Source organism: Mirounga leonina, unplaced genomic scaffold (genome assembly GCF_011800145.1).
Source record: "Mirounga leonina isolate KUSES-001 unplaced genomic scaffold, KU_Mleo_1.0 Mir_175, whole genome shotgun sequence".
In the NCBI taxonomy this organism is placed as follows: Eukaryota; Metazoa; Chordata; class Mammalia; order Carnivora; family Phocidae; genus Mirounga; species Mirounga leonina.
Window position 1 is genome coordinate 35,401,017 of NW_023270453.1, and position 22,767 is coordinate 35,423,783.

Genomic DNA, 22,767 nt, shown 5'->3' on the forward strand with positions numbered 1-22,767 from the left:
CTCAATAGTAAGGGCTAACAGTTTTGAGCTCCTACCACATCTGGTAAGCAACTGAGCCAAGCAGTTTACATATATTTAGTATTTCATTTCATCTTTAACGTAATCCTATTATGATCACTAAAGATAATAAATTGCCGTCTTACAGATGACGTAAGGCTCCATAACTGACCGAAAGCTGCACATCTGGTAAAAGGCAGAGCAAGAACTCAAATTAAGTTCTGTTTAACTTTCAAGTTTTCAGCACTCCACCAGTGCCTGCCAACTTCCTTCCAGTAAACCCACAAACTCACCCACACGCTGACACACAGCCTTTCTTCCCATCACCCACACATTATGGAACAAGTAAATGTCCTATCTACAGCAACGCTCTGAATCCATACATTGCCCCTATTTTCTGAGGTATGCTGTGGATCTCCCACTTTGCTACTGCTCATCACTCAGCAACACATGAGCACCCTCGAGTCTTCCCTTTCAACAACAAAAGTCAGAATCTTGGGGATCCTGCCTGGCTCTGTCAGTAGAGCATGCGACTCTAGATCTTGGGGTCACGAGTTCAAGCCCCACACTGGGGCATGGAGCCCTCTTTAAAAAAAGGTGGGGCAAAATCTTAACGCCCTTTTTCCTTCTAATTCTCATTGTCTAGACTCTTCACAGCCAAAACTCTTGGGAAAAATTTACCTTCCTCATCTTCGCTCACTTTTCAATTCACTGTAACCTGGGTTCCACCATCAATACTCCAGTGAAACTGTTCCTGCCAAAGGGGGAGCTGCCACTTGTGGCCTACTTGTCTCTAAAATTCCATAACCCCTTTTTAGTTCATCTTGCTCAATGTCCCCTGATGACTTACTTTTGACAACTGTCTATTCACGCTCTCTCTCAATACCACTCTAATTGTTGTTGTTGTTTTTTAAAGTAACTTTAATTCCAGTGACTCTCTCTACTTTTTCCCAGTCCAAGTACTTTCTTCCTTCTTCACCTCCTTTCAGCTTAGAGTTTATGGTCTACCATTTCAATAACACTCTTGCCGATCTCCTTAATCCCCCTTAATATTTTCCTCACACCAATCTGTTAAAATTCCAACCCTGGATAAACCCTAGTTATCAATTATCCATCATCCATAAGTAAGCACCACATCCCCAGGTCCTCCAACGTTCATCTCTCATTCTCTACATGCTTTATCCAGACCTGCCCCATTCTCTTCAGATTCCAAAATATTCTCCTAACCCCCCTACACACACACACACACACACACACACTTCTCTGTCTCTCTCTGGTTCACCAAGAAAAAAAAAGATACCATCACACATCTGCACCCAATTCTAAGCCTTGATTGGGATTCCATCTACTTCCACCTTCTCTTAACTTTGCAAATACCCTTTTCTTCTTTCCCATTGAACTGAATCTTCTCTTTACACATGTAAAATTTTCTGATGTTTCCCATTTAAAAATACAAAAACATATTTTAAAAAATATTAGAAAACAAAAACTCCATCAATCCCACATGACCTCCACCAAATAATCTGCCTTCACTCTCTGCAAACTAAGAGTTGTCCCCACTCCCCACCCTGTTTTTCACCTCTACTGGCTCCTCAATCCATGCTGATCCAGCTTCTGCCCCATTACTTTCAGCAAAACCAACTATGAGCCCAGGTTGCTAAACACATACTTCAGGCTTTATCTTACTCATCCTCTCAGCAGCTTGCACAGGGCTGCTAAGTAGAGTTAAGCAGGCTGTGGCCTGCACAAAGGTGTCTTGCAGAGGAATGAGGTGGGCTGAATGAAAACCTCTTTTTAAAATTCTTACAATAACCCTCTGTGCTGAGATCCTGAGAATTCAAAGTAACCAGATTCTTCCCTTCCTCTGGCTTATGGGATGAAGTACTCTGTATTTCTTCCTACCTGGTTCTACTTTCTCAGGAACTTCTGAGGGCTTGCTCAACCTCCTCTACCAAACCCCAAAATCTTGAGGTATCTCAAAGCCTGACCCTAGGCCTCTATTCATCTCACTTTGACTTTCTCATTTAATCCATGCCAATGGCAATATTTACCACCTGTATGACATCGACTCCTAGATCTAGGCCTCCATCATTAACGTCCACTCCGAGGTCCAGACCTATGTACCCAACTGTTTAAAAACCAATCTCGGGGCGCCTGGGTGGCTCAGCTGGATGGATAATTGATACTAGGGTTTATCCAGGGTTGGAATTTTAACAGATTGGTGTGAGGAAAATATTAAGGGAAGTTAAGGGGATTGGCTCAGGTCATGATCCCAGGGTCCTGGGATGGAGCCCCGCATGGGGCTTCCTGCTCAGCAGGGGGCCTGCCCTTCTCCCTCTCCACTCCCCCTGCTTGTGTCCCCTCTCTCGCTGTATCTGTCAGATAAGTAAAATATTTTAAATAAATAAATAAAACAATCTCAATGTTCTAATACCTCAAACATAACAACTGTCTCCTTTCTTCCTGGAATCCCCATTTTAATAAATGGTGCCATCATCTAACCACTACTTTCTAATAAATGGCACTATTTGATCAGTCAGACGGTATGTTTCCCACTTCCAATTCTCATCTCTATCCCATCTCTCCTCCACATTCCATTATTAGTATCATAAAACACAAATCTGATATCCTCTCACTGCCCTTATCATCCCATGTACCTTACATCCCTTTTTAGCTAAATCTCTACCAACCACCCCTTTTACACTCTATGCCCCATCCATCTTAATCTTTCATTGCCACAGAAAGAATCACCTTGCTCAGCCAGTCAGCCTGGAATGGCTTTGTCCTCACTCTTTGCTGACCCTAGCTTATTTCTCTTTATCCTCCAAGCATCAGCTTTCCTTTGAAAAGTTTCTGATTCCCGAGTCTGGCTAGTAGTCCTGCTATATATGTGCTACCAGAGAACCTAATTGTCCCTTTAGCTCTTAGATGATTTGAGAAACTTATTTAAAGTTTTTTTTTTGTTGTTTTTGTTTTTTTTTAATTTGACAGAGAGACAGTGAGAGAGGAAACAAGCAGAAGGAGTGGAAGAGGGAGAAGCAGGCTCCCCCTGAGCAGGGAGCCCAACACAGGGCTCGATCCCAGGACCCTGGGATCATGACCTGAGCCAAAGGCAGATGCTTAATGACTGAGCCACCCAGGCGCCCCATTAAGAAGCTTATTTAAACGTGTTCTGCCAGGAGACTGTAAATACCAGAAGGGGAGGGGACTCTCAGTGTTGCCTACCACACATCCCCACTGACTAGATGGCATGTAAATTACTTGTTGACTAAATGATCACCCATTCTCATAACTGAGGCCTTTCAACTGTGGAATACAGTTCCCTACCTAACCTAAACAAATACTAACTTTTCTTCAACCCACACTTCCTCTACAAAGCATTCTATCAAAATCAGTATTTTCTTGGTCATTTACTACAAGAGCATTGACTAAGAGCTTATGACCCCAAAAGGTGAACTAAGATGGTTCCAATCCTGTAAGAATTTATAATCTAGAAAGGAAAGAACTATAAAGTCAGTTGAAGTTCCAATTAGGAGTATAAAATGCTCTGTGATTTCAGAAAAAAAAATCCCATTATCCAGCTCCTTCCTCAAACTCTCAAAGTATGTACCACACTAGTTTGCACTTAGTAGTTATATTTATATACTAGCTTCGATTTGCTCACTTGTTTGAGATGTTAGCAGAGGGTACTGTATTACACCACACAACTTTCATAGGGAAAAGAGAACAGCATAGTGGCTGCAGCATAGAGAAGGGAGGGTACGGACAGACTAGACGATGATCTTGGTTCAAACTCTATTACAATTATTTAAAGTACGTAAAAATTAGTCTTCTAAGTTAAACTTCCATAACTAAAACGTGATCTGTGCATATGATCTTAAGAGTAACTTTGATGGGGCACCTGGGTGGCTCGGTTTAAAAAAAAAAAAACAAATGGGGGCGCCTGGGTGGCTCAGTCGTTAAGCGGCTGCCTTCAACTCGGGTCATGATCCCAGGGTCCTGGGATCGAGCCCCACATCGGGCTCCCTGCTCACGGGGAGCCTGCTTCTCCCTCTCCCACTCCCCCTGCTTGTGTTCCCTCTCTCGCTGTCTCTCTCTCCGTCAAATAAATAAATAAAAATCTTAAAAAAAAAAAAAAAAAAGTAACTTTCATGGGGTGCCTGTGTGGCTCAGTCAGTTAAGCATCTGCCTTCAGCTCAAGTCATGATCTTGGGGTCCTGGGATGGAGCCCCATGTCCAGCTTCCTACTCAGCAGGGAGTCTGCGGCTCTCTCTCCCTCTCCCCTCCCCCCACTTGTGGGTGCATGCGTGCTTTTTGTCTCTCTCTCAAATTAAATAAAATCTTAAAAAAAAAAAAGAATGACTTTTATGAACACAGAAAAAGCCACCAAAATTAGAAATAGCTGGCTTCAGCAATATATTTAAATGAATTCTGAATTATTTTATAAAAATATGCATTTTTAAAGCTTTATTTTTGTCACATCAAAGGGCACTATCAAGAGTGAAAAGACAACTCACAAAATCAGCAAAAATATTTGCAAATCATGTATCTTCTAAGAGTCTAGTATCCAAAATACATAATGAACTCCTATAACTCAACACAAAGACAATCCAATTTTTAAATGGGCTAAAGATTTGAACAGCTATATTTCTCCAAAGATACACAAACAGCCAATAAGCACATGAAAAATTGCTCAACATCATAAGTGATTAGGAAAATGTAAATCAAAACCACAGTAAGAATTCACACGCACTAGGATAGCTGTAGTTTAAAAAAATATATATATCAGTGTTGCAAATATACTGAGAAAATGAAATCCTCCTACATAACTGAAGGGAATGTAAAATGGTACAACCACTTTAGAAAAACTTGGCAATTCCTCAAATTAAGCAAAAAATTACCATTTGACCCAGCAAATCCACTACTAGGTATATGCCCAAAAGAGCTGACAACATGTCTTCTCACAAAAATTTGTTATGTGAATATTCACCACAACACTATTCACAATAAATTGAAGGTGGAAACCCAAATGTCCAACAGAAGATGAATGGATAAACAAAATGTGGTATATCCATACAATGGAAGATTGTAAATTCCATATAAGATTCCATAAAAAGGAATGAAGTATTGATACCTGCCACAATATGGATGAACCCTGAAAACATTATGCCAAGTGAAAGAGGCTAAAAACAAAAGACTACATAGTACATGATTCCATTTATACGAAATATCCAGAATAGGCAAATCCATAGAGAAAGCAGATTTGTGGTTGCCAGGGGCTGAGAAAAGGGGAGAATAGGAAGTGACTACTTTAAAGGGTACTGGGTTTCTGTTTGGGATGATGAAAAGTTCTGGAACTAGATAGTGGTGATGGCTGCACATCATGAAGTACAGCTGACCCTTGAACAACACGGATTTGAACTGGACCAGTCCACTTACATGCAGATTTTTTTTACAATACGTACAGCACAGTACTGTAAATGTACTTTCTTTTCCTTATGGTCTTAACATTTTCTTTTCTCTATTATAAGAACACAGTAAATAATATATACAACACACAAGATATGTGTTAGGTGACTACTTATATTATTGTAAGGCTTCCTTCCAGTCAACAGCTGGCTATTAATAGTTAAGTTTCAGGGAAGTCAAAAGTTATATACAGATTTTCAACTGGGGGGCAGTGGGAGGTGTCAGCACCCCAACCCCCACACTGTTTAAGGGTCAACTGTACTTGGTAGACTGAATTGTAAAATAATAAAATTTATGTGCATTTTACCACAATTTTTTAAAGATTTAGAACATTCTTGGAGCACCTGGGTGGCTCACTTGGTGGAGCATGCAACTTTTGATCTTGGGGTCATGAGTTTGAGCCACACATTGGGTGTAGAGATTACTCAAGAATTAAAAAAAAAAAACAACTTTTTTTTTGTAAGATTTTATTTATTTGAGAGAGAGAGCACAAGCAGGGGGAGCGGTAGGCCAAGGGAGAAGCAGACTCCCCTCTGATCAGGGAGCCTGATGTGGGACTCAATCCCAGGACCCTGGGACCACGACCTGAGCCAAGGGCAGACACTTAACTGACCGAGCCACCCAGTCATCACCCCCCCAAAAAAATTCCTTAAAAAAAAAAAAAAAAATTTATGGCTTTCTTGAAAAGATTAAATTATAGGAAAAAAAAAAAAAAAAGACCAGAGGTTATCAAGGGCTGAGAGTAGATACTGACTACAAAGGGGCACAAGGAAATGGTTTAGGATGACGGAACTATTCTATAGCTTGACTGCAGTGGTCATTTTTACATTACATACATCTGTCAAAACTCAAAGAACTATACAGCATGTAAATTATACCTCAATAAATCTGATTTTTTTAAAAATTTTTTAAAGATTTTATTTATTTTGAGAGAGAAAGAGAGGGAGAGGGAGAGCACAAGAGTGAGGGGGAGGGGCAAAGGGAGAGGGAGGAGCAGCCTCCACAGAGAACCATGGTATCATGACCTGAGCCGAAGGCAGATGCTTAACCAACTGAGCCACCCAGGCGCCCCAATAAATCTGACTTTAAAGGAAACAGATCTTTACAGTAAAATTATAAAAAGATAAGGGAAAGACTGTTGATTTATTTTTAATACTTCAGTAGTTCAGGTCTTACATTGCCTACCATATTTAACCATTCTAAGTGGAAATGCAAAACATGGCACCAGCTTTAAGTCACTGTGCTTTCCAATGAAACCAAAGCCTGTTAATGTCTGAATTAATTAATCAGGCCTAAGAACTGGAACTTAAAGCTCAGAAAGGATTAGCCTAGCCAAGGTACAGAAAGAAACAAAACAGCCCTTATATCAGTAAAAGATAACCGTTACCGACATTAACAGTAAAAAATTCTAAATTTCTAGCAAAATAGCAATCTCACTCTATCCATGCCTGAGAAATACCTAAGATAGTCCCTATAGCACTTTATTTTCATAAGAAATGCACAAAAAGAAACACACTATAAATTATTAATATTTTATCGCCTTACCCATGTTGATAGCTTTCAAAACTGTGGCTAAATTCTTACTGACCACTGAGACAGCACAAAAACATTGTTTTAGAAAGAGTCAAACCACTAAGGCTGGTAAAATCAGGGAATCACTGGCTGAGACAGACATGAAAAATCCACTGCTAATTTAAGTATACCAAGGCTCTGTACCTCATCTAGCATAAATTCCTATCTTACCAGGTATTAAGAATATTTGCAGTTATAAAATCTGGTATACTTTGAATCTCCAATACAAATGTGAATTCAGGGTTCTGTATTTAACAGAAATAATTTTGTTTATGCTAAATAAAAGTTCACCTAAAGGTTCGTGAATCTAAGGCACCATGTTAATTTGACTCACTTTCTCCTGGCCTTTATTTTTAACCCAAGCTAGCTGACTGCCTTAAAAAGAAACCCTGCTTCAGCTCCCATTTGTATCGCTTATCTTCCTCTTTTGTCAGCAAGTCCTGGAAGTACTTTAGAAACATCCCATCCAGCCTGGGAAATTGCCAAGATTGAAAGGAAATCTCTTACTCCATGACCTCCCTAGCAGAGGAAGGACAAAAAGACTGGAAGTCTACAAAGAAACCTGTCCACCCCTTCACCCACACCCCCTGAGGTTCTCCAGTTAAATGCCAAACATAGCCTGTTAAAACAGAGAAGGTTAGAGAAGAATCACTAACAGTTAAATACTACAGAAATCCCAAAAGGAAGAGTCTTGAAACCAGACTGGGATTCTGTAAGCAAGGAAAAGGCAGAGGGTTTTATCAGTATAAAAATGTGTGCAACTGGAGCGCCTGGGTGGCTCAGTCCGTTAAGCATCTGCCTTCGGCTCAGGTCATGATCCTGGGGTCCTGGGATCGAGTCCCACATCGGGCTCCTTGCTCGGCGGGGAGTCTGCTTCTCCCTCTCCCTGTCCCTCTTCCTGCCTCTCCCCCTGCTTGTGCTCTCTGTCAAATAAATAAATAAAATCTTAAAAAAAAAAAAAAATGTGTGCAACCACCTGTAAAAAGTCCTGAAAATAGGCAAATACTGACTGTAGAGTTATTCAGATAAAGTTCCTCTAATAGACTCAAACGTATCCCCAAGGGACTGATATGCTCGTGAGATTATCCAACAATTACATATTTTAAATCTTCCCTTTAAAAATAATCCTAAAAGGCACTGTAGTCTCTTTCAAAAATAAAGGTACGGGGGCGCCTGGGTGGCTCAGTCATTAAGCGTCTGCCTTCGGCTCAGGTCATGATCCCGGGATCCTGGGATCGAGGCCCACATCGGGCTCCCTGCTCAGTGGGGAGCCTGCTTCTCCCTCTCCCACTCCCCCTGCTTGTGTTCCCTCTCTTGCTGTGTCTCTCTCTGTCAAATAAATAAATAAAATCTTTTAAAAAATTAAAATAAAATAAAGGTACTGTGTAAAAGTTAAACATTACAACTTTTTTTTTGTCGGTGACACTGGTCAAGAAAAATGATGTGTTTGGGCGCCTGGGTGGCTCAGTTGGTTAAGCGACTGCCTTCAGCTCAGGTCATGATCCTGGAGTCCGGAGATCGAGTCCCGCATCGGGCTCCCTGCTCGGCGGGGAGTCTGCTTCTCCCTCTGACCCTCCTCCCTCTCATGCTCTCTGTCTCTCATTCTCTCTCAAATAAATAAATAAAATCTTTAAAAAAAAAGAAAAAGAAAAATGATGTGGTTACCAAAAATCACTTATAACACGTTAAGAAAAACCAAGTATTATGCAATTTAGACATGCATACTTTTAAAGAAAACCAGTATCAAGTTAGGCACTACTGCCACATGGTACGATACACCCTACAAATCTTGGGCATAGTCAAGGTTTTAGGGTATCAATAGAGCAATATTCTATCATGCAGCCCTTGATATGTAACGTATCTTAAATATGATGGCAATTATGGGAAAAACACTTACTGAATTTCATATTCCACACTAGTAATTCTTTTTTTTTTTTTTAAGATTTTACTTACTCATTTGACAGAGAGAGCACGCGCGCACAAGCAACGGGAGCGGCAGAAAGAGGAAGAGGGAGAAGCAGGCTCCCCACTGAGCAAAGAGCCCGATGCGGAGCTCGATCCCAGGACCCCGGGATCATGACCTGAACAGAAGGCAGACACTTAACCAACTGAGCCACCCACGCGCCCCTCCACACTAGTAATTCTTAAAAAGAGGAAGAAACTAACAGAAATATCTTCAGGGCATTCTCAAATTATACACATTACCCCTGCCCCAACCCTCTTAATAAATAAATATACCTTAGAGAAGAATCTAAAAAAACCTTGGTTCTATACTGAGACAACAGGTGGACTTTTAAATGGACTCTGATTCCTTTCAACATCCCCTATAACACCTATGAGACCTAGCTCCGTAGGTCTCCTGATGTACGATGGTAAAGAAACATACTTCCTGTAATCAGACGTAAATACATACGGTAAACTCTCCTACTTAAACACTGGGACCTCTGTTTTAGGGGTAATCTTGAAATAACTACTTCCTACTATTTAAATAAATAGAAAGGTCTCATAAATAAATCTCAAAAGATATGGCCTCCTATATCAATTAGCTGGGAAAGGAAGATACTTTTCAAAATAATCACACTATTCTTTTTTTTTTTTTAAGATTTATTTATTTGAGAGAGAGAATGAGAGAGAGCAAGCACATGAGAGGGGGGAGGGTCAGAGGGAGAAGCAGACTCCCCGCCGAGCAGGGAGCCCGATGCGGGACTCGATCCAAGGACTCCAGGATCATGACCTGAGCTGAAGGCAGTCGCTTAACCAACTGAGCCACCCAGGCGCCCCACACTATTCTTCTATTAGAAAATTCATTAAGACAGTTTTGGTAGTTACTGAAACATACTAGCAAGTGGCAATCAAGTGCTGGGAAACACTGTGCTCAGCCACAGCAAGAAATATATTGAGGTATTTAAAAGTATTTAGCCTTGGGGCACCTGGCTGGCTCCGTTGGTGGAGTGTGCAACTCTTGATCTCAGGGTGTGGGTTCGAGCCCCACACTGGGTGTAGAGATTACTTTAAAAAAAAAAAAAAAAGACAAAATAAAAAAAAGTATTAAGCCTTAAGTTTAAGAAAGCTATGAAACAGTACAAAATCATCACTTCAGCCACTTTAAACCCACAAGGTCTATACAAAAGGCATCTTTTTTTTATTGTCAGATTTTATACTAAACAACTGGTTTAAAAATAGAAATCTTCGTAATTCCCTTTTACAACAAAAGAGAAAAATCAATGTTTCTAGATACAAAGTTTCTTAGGAGACAGCATTTACTGACTGAGTAAATTTACAGTGACATAATTTAAAATAGTACCAAAATCTCATGATAGCTTAATACTGTATATATGCTCATAAAAACGACATAAAATTTCATTAATTCCTATCTTTGTTCAGAAGATATATGTGGGTTTTTTTAAGTACTTCAAACTATTACAGTGGCAGAGTATATCCTTTCTATGATTTCATGATCTATCCTCCCTACTCCCTTTTTTAATTAAAGAACCCTGATTCTTTTTTTAAGATTTTATTTATTTATTTGAGAGAGAGAGCACGAAGGGGGAAAGGGGAGAGGGAGAAGCAGACTCCCCGCTGAACAGGGACCCGGATGTGGGGCTCAATCCCAGGACCCTGAGAACATGACCTGAGCCGAAGGCAGACGCTTAACCAACTAAGCCACCTAGGCGCCCACTCCCATTCCCACTCCCTTTAAAACATTAATACCAGATGGTGGAGAAGAGGGGGAGCAATGCGGCATTCAACTGGAATTCTTAAAGAATTAGGTCTTTAAATTCCAACTGTATAACAAAAGTTAACCAAGGTACAAACTACCTTTTAATCCACACCTTCTCTATTTATTCCACTGGCACCTGCCCTCCAATGTATGCAAGTAGTCACAAAGATTAGATTCTTTTTTTCTGGCTCATAATTTCAAGTGGCATCAAGTTCTTTAAGTGTGAACAGTAAGATAAAGAGAAAAAATATAGAATGATGCAGATTTACAGTCAAATTCCTCATTAGCCAACTTGAAGCAGGCTTATATAATGGTAAGCACACTAAAAAATGGAGAAAGAGAACCACTATTATACTGGAGAGCAATTAATTGCATATCCACACATTTTTTAAATAAATATCATTTATCACAATATTTTATATAAATAATATTTAAAATGACATACGCCACACCTAATAGAAATTTAACAATTACATGTGCTTCAATTCATATACACTGAATTATTCATACTCTTTATGAAATCTTTAGAATTACTACACACACGTGTGCACACACAAGTACTAGAAGAAAAAAAATGAACTGATGAATCACTTAACTCTACCTTTGAAACTAGTAATAACTGTATGTTAATTAATTGAATGTAGATAAATAAATAAAATTTTATTTTCTTCTTTAAAGATTTTATTTATTGGGGTGCCTGGGTGGCCCAGTCAGTTAAGCGTCTGCCTTTGGCTCAGGTCATGATCCCAGAGTCCTGGGATCGAGCCCCACATCGGGCTCCCTGCTCGGCGGGAAGCCTGCTTCTCCCTCTCCCGCTCCCCCTGCTTGTGTTCCCTCTCTCGCTGTGTCTCTCTCTGTCAAATAAATAAAATCTTTAAAAATATATATATTTTGTATTTATTTACTTGTCAGAGAGAGCGAGTGCACAAGCAGGAGGAGCAGCAGCAGAGGGAGAAGCAGGCTCCCCAATGAGCAAGGAGCCTGATACAGGACTCAATCCCAGGACCCTGGGATCATGACCTGAGCCGAAGGCAGATGCTTAACTGACTGAGCCACCCGGGCGCCCCAATAAAATCTTTAAAAAAGTATAAAGTTAAAAAAAAAAAAAAAAGAAATGTGAACTAGAGTGTGAGTGTGCACATGCGTGTAATAAATTCCAAAACTTTTTGAGGAAGAGATAAAAGAGGGAGGATCTTTGAAATTCCAAATTTGATTCAGACATGGCAACATCTAAAAAGCATTTGTGTAGCACTTAAATAATTTTGAAAGTCATCTTCCAAACCTGAACCCCCATAACCCTACATCTTAGGGAAGGCAAGAATTACCTCCTGAGAGGAACAACTGGGTAGTGCCAATACAAAGGACCTTTGTCTTCCCATTTTTACTCCACTGTTACTTTCATGACACCAGCCTCTCCTAAGATAAATATATGTGAAGGATCAATACTAAATAAAAATGCACATACTCTTAAAAATAAATACACCTGAAAGAGGAACATAAAACACACCGGTTCTATTTCTAACTTCTCCAATGCAATTATACTACAACAGCAAATGGATTTTTATATGAACTAAGTGTGGGAAGAAGAGCACTACTGGTGTAATTTTTATATCCTAATAACAGTAAAAACATAGGGAACACTAGCATTCCAGTAACTATACAAGATAGGCCACTTAAATAAAGGTTTCTTTTACAAAACTTTGTTTTACAGTCAGCCATTTGGTTACTCTCCACACATACAACCTTTATTAAACGTAACTTCAATTTTAATTTCAGTATTTTTTTACGATTTTATTTATTTGAGAGAGAGAGAGAGAGAGAAAACACGGGCAGGGTGAGGGGCAGAGGGAGACAGAGAGAGAATCCCAAGCAGACTTCCTGCTAAGCACAGAGCATGACTTGGCACTCGATTTCCCAGCTCTGAGATCATGACCTGAGCCAAAGTAAGAGTTGGACGCTGAACCAACTGAGCCACCCAGGTGTCCCTTCATTTCAGTATTTTCAAAAAAAGGAATAAGATATCACACATTAAAATGCTATCAATAAAAAAATAAAATGCTATCAATATTTCAAATTATGACAGAATTAATCATTTTTTCATGGTCAGAATTCTAACTCAAGTCCTTCAAAAACAATAGTGTCTTAAGGTGGATTTTTTTTTTTTTTTTTTTTTAAGTAAACTCTACTCTCAGCATGTGCCTTAAACTCAACCCTGAGGTCAAGAGTCACATGCTCTACAACTGAGCTAGTCAGATGACCCAAGGTAGATTCCTTTAAACCCGACTAAAGAATAAAACACTGAATCTCAAGTTTCATAGTCCTGCTGTTGGGGAACCTGCTACACTTTCATTTTTCTTCACATTTACTTGAAGAATATAAAGACAGGCAAGAAAAATTCAACGGCACCATACTATGTGATACTGGTGAGCACTGGGATTTTTTTTTTTATCAGAATCTAACATAGGGGCGCCTGGGTGGCTCAGTCGTTAAGCGTCTGCCTTCGGCTCAGGTCATGGTTCCAGGGTCCTGGGATCGAGCCCCACATCGGGCTCTCTGCTCGGCGGGAAGCCTGCTTCTCCCTCTCCCACTCCCCCCGCTTGTGTTCCCTCTCTCGCTGTGTCTCTGTCAAATAAATAAAATCTTTAAAAAAAAAAAAAAAAGAATCTAACACAATCAGAGTCCCATTCTATAGAAATTTGACACCTTTCCCACAATTAATAGGTTTTTCTGTCTGAATCTGGCAAATCTCAGGAAGCCAACATAAAATCTGGCATTAGGGCAATGAATCTGAACGTCCAGTGTTAGAATCAAAACAAACAGTCTGGAAATAAAGTGTTGCACTTCAGACAAGAATTCCAGGATTCATATTATCAGGAACATAAAACAGGGAGACCCTCAAAAGAAGAACACCAAGAGTTGTTCATGGGTTGTTTCAAAGAACTAAATATTCCAAGATGAAAGTTAAAATTTTAAACACACACACACACACACACACACACATCCATCTTTTAAAATCAGATGGGAGGGGGCGTCTGCCTTTGGCTCAGGTTGTGATCTCAAGGTCCTGGGATCCAGCCTGGCAATGGGCTCCCTGCTCAGTATGGAGACTGCTTCTCCCTCTCCCTCTTCCTCTCTCCCTGCTTGTGCTCTCTTTTCTCAAATAAACAAAATCTTTTAAAAATAAATAAATAAAATCAGATTGGGGCACGTGGCTGGCTCAGTGAGTAGAGCATTAAACTCTCGATCTCAGGGTCATGAGTTCAAGCCTCATGTTGCACATGAGGCCTACTTAAGTAAAAGTAACAAAAAGGGGCCAACTTAATTAAAAATAACAAAAAATAAAATCAGAAGATTAAAATGCTAAAGATAATGTAGAAAAACAAATTTTCAAGGAACAAATTTAAATAAAAGGGAAAAAATTAAATTCAAAAGAGCTTCGGTAAAAAAGACAATGTTGCCAATGCTGTCATATATGGAGGAAAAATGAGTATCTTGTCAGTATATAGTCCAAGCCATATTTATTAGTGGAACCTTCTTCCCATTCAATAGAAAAGGTATTAAGTATTTTGGATTTTTAAAAATATGCAAACACACATGAATATAAATTATCTTAGACCATTGTAGAGCCATTAGTAATTTTTTTGTGAACTCTAAGAGCACTGCTGAGGTTCTTTTGAGATGCTTAAAAGAGAGACACCTGAGTGGCTCAGTCAGTTAAGCACTGGACTCTTGATTTCAGCTCAGATCATGACCTCAGGGTCGTGAGATCAAGTCCTGAATTGGGCTCCGCACTCAGTGCTGAGTCCACTTGAGATTCTCTCTCTCCCTCTCCCTTTGCCCCTCCCTCCTGCCTGCCCATGCTTTCTAAATAAATAAAATCTTTTTAAAAAAAAGATGCTGGGGCACATGGGCAGCTCAGTCGGTGAAGCGTCTGCCTTCAGCTCAGGTCGTGATCCCAGAGGTCCTGGGATCGAGCCCCACTTCAGGCTCCCTGCTCCGCTGGGAGTCTGCTTCTCCCTCTGCCTGCCGATCCCCCTGTCTCATTCTCTCTCTCTCTCTTTCACTCAAATAAATAAATAAAACCTTAAAAAAATAAAATAAAAATTAAAAAAGATGCTAAAAAGAAAGAAAAGGAGAAGTAGTGTCTCTTCTTATAAACAAACAGGGCGCCTGAGTGGCTCAGTTGGTTGAGTGACTGCCTTCGGCTCGGGTCATGATCCTGGAGTCCCGGGATCAAATCCCACATCCGGCTCCCTGTTAGGCAGGGAGTCTGCTTCTCCCTCTCCCGCTCCCCCTCTTGTGCTCTCTCTCTCTCTCTCAAATAAATAAATAAAATCTTTAAAAAAGGGGCGCCTGGGTGGCTCAGTCGTTAAGCGTCTGCCTTCGGCTCAGGTCATGATCCCAGGGTCCTTGGGATCAAGCCCCGCATCAGGCTCCCTGGTCAGCAGGAGGCCGGCTTCTCCCTCTCCCGCTCCCCCTGCTTGTGTTCCCTCTCCCGCTCCCCCTGCTTGTGTTCCCTCTCTTGCTCTCTGTCAAATAAATAAATAAAATCTTAAAAAAAAAAAAAAAATCTTAAAAAAAAAAATAACATAACTTAGGAAGTTCCATACCAAAAAACAAAACAAAACAAAATTTATTCTGATACCAGAAACCTCTCTAAAAAAAGATTTTTAAAATAAACGCAAAAAAGCCTTTAGGGGCACCTGGGTGGCTCAGTTGGTTGAGCTTTTGGCTTAGGTCATGATCTCAGGGTCCTGGGATCGGGTCTGCATTGGGCTCCGCACTCAGAGGGGAGCCTGCTTCAAGATACTCTCTCCCTCTGCTCCTCCCCCAGCCCGCTCTCTAATAAATAAATCTTTAAATAAATAAATAAACAAATATGGGAAGCCTTTAAAAGGTTTTTAAATAGGGGCGCTTGGGTGGCTCAGTCAGTTAAACATCTGACTTGATTTCAGCTCAGGTCATGATCTCAGGGTTGTGAGACTGAGCCCCACACTGGGCTCTGCATTGGGTGTGGAGCCTGCTTAAGATCCTCTCTCCCCCTCTCCCTCTGGCCCCTTTTCTCTCTCTCTCAAAAATAAAATATTAATAAATAAAAGTTTTTAAAATAAACATGAGATCCTAGACATACTATGTTAATATGAATAGCAACATTAAGCTCCAAATAAAAAAATAATTTCCAACAAGAATACAATTCCCTTGGGGCGCCTGCATAACTGTCGTTAAGGGTCTGCCTTCGGCTCAGGTCATGATCCCAGGGTCCTGGGATCAAGCCCTGCACTGGGCTCCCCGCTCCTCAGGAAGCCTGCTTCTCCCTCTTCCACTCCCCCTGCTTCTGTTCCCTGTCAAATAAATAAATAAAAAATCTTAAAAAAAAAAATACAATTCCCTTTTTTGAAAAGGTATGAAGGAAGATTAATATGAAAAAAGTAATTCACCATGTTGAGAAATCTGTTGATTCTGGAAAATTTTTTTTTTTACTTTTTTCTTTGGAAGCTCTACTCCCAACATGGAAGTTGATTTCAACTCAGGACCCCGAAATCAAGAGTCGCATGCTCTCTACTGACCGAGCCAGCCAGGTGCCCCTGGTTCTGGAAAATTTTTATTTTTCATTCATTCCCCATCAGCAGGCATACAACAAGGACTCAGGCATTCTAGTGGAATGCCAGAAGGGACAACCCAGTGCTTAACTTTTTAGTGATTAGATTGTTTAAATAATGTACATATATGTACAATAGATATGGGGTAAGATGTCAATGTGTAAAAGACCTTTAAATATGTGAGCAAGGTATTTTTTTCAAGAATGGATAAAACCTATGAATCTTAAATGAAAATATTTTTTCTTCTGTAAAAGATCTGGCGACACTAGAACAATGTCTCTTTAAACCTGTTCAATCAGCTTATTTAAATTGCTGCCTCAGGCTAACCAGGCTGCTCTACAAGGAACAGCTCCCCTCAAAATGCCTCCCACAGTAACAGTGTTATAAACTAGAGTTAACTCTAAATACAAATTTGCAGAATTCCATTTTCATGTATTTACTTGAGGAAGGACCCTCAAATATCGAGTGTATACTATTTTTTAAGAAAGCTCATGACCCCAAGATCAAGAGTCACATGCTCTACCAACTGAGCCAGCCAGGCATCCCTAGTAACTGATGCACTAGCAGGTAAGAAGGGATGCAGAGGTAAAACCATTAAGATGCATGCACATGTGAAAGTCGTGTTTTATTGGGGATGACACACAGGAAAATTTCATAGTGTTATGTGCAATGAAGAAAACCCAGGGTGAAATGTTAGAGAAGGATACCTCTTCTCAGTGAGGGGTGACATTTACGCTGAGACAGCATGAGGGCATCCAGGTCATTGTACTCTGAGAAGAGCAATCCAGACAGTAGCTACAAAGCAAGAACAGTGCATGCAAAGGCCCTAAGGCAGAAATGAACTTCGGGAGTGCTTTAGGGCAAGTAAGACACAGAAGCAGGGGAGAAAAGGACAGACTCAGCCCTCAGGGACTTAAGAGATCAATCACTTAAGTGATAAGCACAAGTTAGCTTTCACTGTAGAACTGCTGCAAGAGAAGAGGGATCACAGGGGGTAGAAGTAGCAGGGTAGGAATTTTAAGGTAAGTACAAGGTTTAAACTGGGCAGAGCCTGGAAAACAAGCAGCAGTAGGTATCCAGAGGGTAAAGAAAGGTACATGAACCTGCAGCTGATAGGAATAAACTTAGCCAAGAAGAGGCGATCTTGTGTATCCCAGGACTGAAATGTCTGAAGAAGTTAAGGAGCAAGCCACCATCTCAAACTGTTTTCAAATGATCTTTAGATATCCCAAGAAAGTATGTTTATAGCAAAAAAAAAAAAAAAAAAAAGAAATATGTTGAAGACAACAAGATTATCAATCCACAGAAACAATAAGTTGGTAATAAATCGTAAGAATATTCTAAGATTTCCTTTCTACGGTAAATTTTAAGGCAAGATCTACCTGTACACAGTTGGGGGGTTGGGGAGCAGGGGTGGAAAGGGAGTGTAATCCAACTGAAAATCAATTATGTATCTGTATCTTGAGTGGGGTCATACATTTGTCAAAATTCACTTAAGATCTATACATATATCAATATCATCTAAAAAAAAGTAACAGTGGAGTACAAAAAAGAATTCAGGAGAGGAAATACACAATCAACTAATACAAATGGAGAAAAACTAACACTATAAAAACACAAATGTCAAAATAGGAACTTATAATAGGTTACACTCCACATTCTTAAAAAATTAAAGTGTAATAAACTTGAATATTTCATATAGAAACTAAACCACAAAATACCTGCAATCTCTACTGTTAGGCCTCATACAAAAGGTGATATGTTTTATTCTGTAGTCCCCCAAAAAAATGAGCTCTGAGAAAACTTTAAGATAGGGGCGCCTGGGTGGCTCAGTCGTTAAGCGTCTGCTTTCAGCTCAGGTCATGATCCCAGGGTCCTGGGATCGAGTCCCACATCAGGCTCCCTGCTCGGCGGGAAGCCTGCTTCTCCCTCTCCCACTCCCCCTGCTTGTGTTCCCGCTCTCACTGTGTCTCTCTCTGTCAAATAAATAAATAAAAAATCTTAAAAAAAAAAAAAGAAAACTTTAAGATAGCCAAAGACAGGTAACCAAAATAGTAACAACATGAAGAGACACCAAACAACTGCTTGTGTGAATCCATAAAGGGAGGTCCACTGAAAAGAACCCCAGGGATTTATTTTAGGTGATTAGAAAAAGTAAGAAAGGCAAGTAAGCAGATATCTACTATATGCAAGGCAGTGAAGGCAGAAAATCTTAAATTTAAAAGTAGTGAGAATTCAAATAAACCAACAAACAAAAAGCAAAAACACACCCATAAATACAGAGAACAAACTGATGGCTGCCAGAGGGGAGCAGGGTGGGGGAATGGGAAAATGGGTGCATAAGGAATATAGGGGAGAAAAAAAAAAAAGTTGTGAGAATTCATTGTTCACAAAAGACACCATGGGGGGCGCCTGGGTGGCTCAGTCGTTAAGCATCTGTCTTTGGCTCAGGTCATGATCCCGGGGTCCTGGGATCGAGCCCCGCATCGGGCTCCCTGCTCTGCGGAAGCCTGTTTCTCCCTCTCTCACTCCCCCTGCTTGTGTTGCCTCTCTCACTGTGTCTCTCTTTGTCAAATAAATAAATAAATAAATAAAACCTTAAAAAAAAAAAAAAAAGACACCATGGACCACACTATATTTTCTGTGTATGATCATTCCATTTAAGAGTCCTAACCTAAACTGAATTGTGAGCAGACCATCCTCAATCAACACCAGATAACTCATGAGGGGCTTTTGCTTATGGAAATTCCCACATACTGGGCTGAATACTTTTGTCTGAATTTAAATCATGAATTACAAACAGAATATTCAGGTATTTAGCAGTCTCTTTAAGCTATGATTCAAGGCCTACAATACAGCTCCAATATAGCTTTGGACCTCTATCTCTTATCTGTACCACTCCTCAAAACTACCCCATCCTTCTAATCAAACTGGAAATTTTTTACCAAGGACAACTTGCATTTGCCACTTCCTTACTTTGGGGGGGGGTTGAGAACCCCCCAAATTTACTGTCAAAATAGATCAATTTCATGGTCCTGCTGCTCCCTTCTCAACTGCACAGTTTTTCATCCTCTGGCTCTCCAGGTTTTAAACTCTATTAATTACATATAAAAATATCAAAAATTATATCACAATTAATATCCATATAATACTTCACCTTTCCCAAGTCCTTTCTCCCATATTAACCTATAACCTCCTTAAACATAGTGGCTCTATTAGTCATAAAAATCCCTCAAGGATCAATATTTCCTAAAGCCAAATGTTTTCATTGCATTAGAATGTTACATAATCTCCTGTTATTAAAATACCGTCCAGTTATGGTCCCAACTTAAAAAGGAACCAAAACAGAAGGGGAAAAAAGGTTCAATTTAAGGATGTAATTGCCAAATGTTTCATGAAGCATGTTTTATTATATAATGGAAAACACAAACTTTCCCCACAAATTAAACACCCATACACAGTTATCTGATAAACCCCCATAGTGTACTTGAAAATCTGTGGTACAGAATTGGTAACCATTAAATTCTACTAAAGCTCTATTTATGGTTATAAAATATGTAACTCCACTTCATTTTTCTTTAATGTATTTCACTGTATTATGTATCTGTGGACATCAAATAGTATACAGATTCATAAAAGGCTGAAGAGACAACTCTGATTTCAAAAATCCAGTTTCTCACAATGCCAGACATACTAGTTTCTGGCTTTTCTACCTTCACAACACTCTTCCTGTTTTTTGGTCTGTGACAACAGAGAATAAAGGTACTTGTACTTTTGATAACTTTAATCTGTCTACATTCTACCAAAAATGGAAGCTATTTTTAATATACAGTTTTATCATTATAGAACTGTAGAAAGGTTTTAAGTTTGGGCACTGTAAAACATCCAATATAAATCTGTTAAAGTTCTAAGACTCCAAAGTGTAGAAGTAAAATCTTATTTTCTGTTGACCTGAATGCTTCCGAACTAATCTATATTTGACTCCAATGTCAAATTAGTCATGTCATTTTGGAATATTAAAACATATAATAATTATATATTTACTTTCAAAAAGTCATTCCAACCTCTATCTTGATTGGCACAACTAGAAGATTATATTCCAAAACAAAGTCAAGAAAAGGACATACGTTGGCTAGTGGCAATGATAAAACCATTCATTTTGCCTAATCATTCTTAAATCTTAATTGAGAGTATAGTGAATGAAAAGGAAGACTATCAACCAGTGCTTTATAAATGCTTTCTGCTAAAGGTAGGCTTCTATCAAGGATGGGCTTGCTCTTTTGCCATTTGACACTAGTCTATTCAGCCACCTGGAACACTTCCTGTCAATATGTGTGAAGATCATGTGTGGCCACGACTGGCTCAAAAGTCGGTTTCCAAACTGACAAATTAACACTAAGAGAAACCGAAAAGAATTGTTTTTTTATACCCCACTTGTTCAAAAGTCTAAACCTAAGAAAATAATAAAAATAAAATCAGAGAAGTAATGGTACAGAAAGGCAAATAATTTTTCTAAAAACCAAAATGATTCACATGCACCATAAGCAATCTGCCTGCATTTGAAGATGTTTAGAAAAATAAATAAATATCCATTTAAACCAAACCTCTATTCTGTCAGTTAACTGGAGTCTGTCACCTTTCTGAAGAGCGGACAGAATAACAACCTCAAATTTAACTTATGAAAATTATAACTTGGCAAACAAGGTTCTTTACTGGCTGTTTAACAAAACAACTATGGCAACCCCACAAATAAATCAAGTTCTGCTATGGGATACTGTCCTTACTTCTCCGTTCCCTCTTCTACAAAAAAGTCAGGTATTTCCAACATCCTAACTGTTACGTTAAACTCCATGTAACGAACTATATCTCACAGTATCCCTCTACCTAGGCAATAAGTTCTGAGACTTTGTTACAGAGAATAGCTTCAAAGAAAGCATACATCCTCTCCCCAACAAACACACCACACACAGCCAAGAAATAGAACACATGAAAGAAGAAAACATGGATAATACTAATAATCCATGTATATATTCTATAAATATATAAGCCATTCCATTTCTTATCTGTCAAATGAAGTCAAGTGACCCCAGCAGGTGGCTGCAACTTCACTACTCCATTTATTTAGAATTACAAGCTACAATTCATTCTTTTCCAAAAGCTCTAGGATTATTTGTGAGGAGCACTTCAGTCTTGTAAAGGGATACTAAATTTTTTCATATACGCTGACCACAATACTGCAAAATAATGGAAAATCCACCGTCAAAGAGCTGTCAAATTCAAGCTCATTAATCATCTAATTTCATTAGATAGAAAAAAAACCTATTTCACACATTTCAATGAAAATATAAAACAACTAAGAATATCAATTACAGATAACAATTACTTAAAGTAGTCAACTGATTGTACTTAAAGCATTCACAAACCCTAAGTGGTCAAGGACAAGTAAAGCTATGCTTTTCAAACAATTTTTTTTTAAACTACTTAACTTCTCAATTCTAGAGTCAAGCATTAACTTTTAAAGTCACCTAGTTATATACAAATGTTCTCAACAGACATAAGATTTGGGAAGGCACATTAAACAGACTAAGATTTGCTACCACCCATTCACCCAAAGGATTTTTCTATCAAGTCTTAAAATGTTACATTCTAACATCTTAACAAATTATTTCCAGCACTGCTGAAGTTACTTGTAACCATCAGGAAGCCAAAGTCATCCCAACAAACTGTCTTAACACTTACTTGACCAGTTACAGGTCAATCATAATTCAGGCGTGCTTCAAAGTACGAAAACTCCACGAATCAACTAACCCTAAAACATTATATACATTTAGGAAGTTTTTCTAGACACTCAGTCCTAAATTAGACACAAGTGTGCCCCATGATTAATGATAAACAAACAAAAAGTGTATATAAAAAAAGTTGATGCTCCAAATATACTCAATTCCAAGGAGGCTCCAAAGAGGTCTGAGACCAAATGCCCTCCATGCAAGAAGAAATTCTCTACTCCTCTCAGGGTCTGCTCAAAACACCAAGTATGAATTGCTCGCCACCAGAGGAAATGCCCCTGCACTTGGGGAAAACTTCATTTCCCAGGACGAGAGTGGTCGGCCTCATCAACAGTCACAACCTCATTTCATGCCCCACAACTGCCCTGCCCAAAGTCAGATTAAACCCCTGGAGTGTTGGGGGTTTTGTTTTTTGAAATATGAACACGTGGGGGGGAGGGCTCACAGAAGGGATCATAGTTAAGGAGCTCTTTTACGTGGGGGCTTAGAGGATGAGGGACCAAAAAGTGAATGGGTAACAGAGAGGGTCCTGGACTCCCAGGATCCCCCAACTCAAATTCCAACTTGGTGGGTGGTAACCAGAAAGTCCCCCACCACCACCAGGCCCCTTTCTTCACCCTTC

At 39.5% G+C, this 22,767-nt stretch overlaps 1 protein-coding gene across 3 annotated transcripts in view; it reads right to left on the reverse strand.

Annotated features, from left to right (window-relative positions):
- Window positions 1–22,767, reverse strand: part of SMG1 (SMG1 nonsense mediated mRNA decay associated PI3K related kinase) — a 104,371-nt gene that overhangs the window by 80,969 nt on the left and 635 nt on the right. The window lies entirely within an intron of this gene.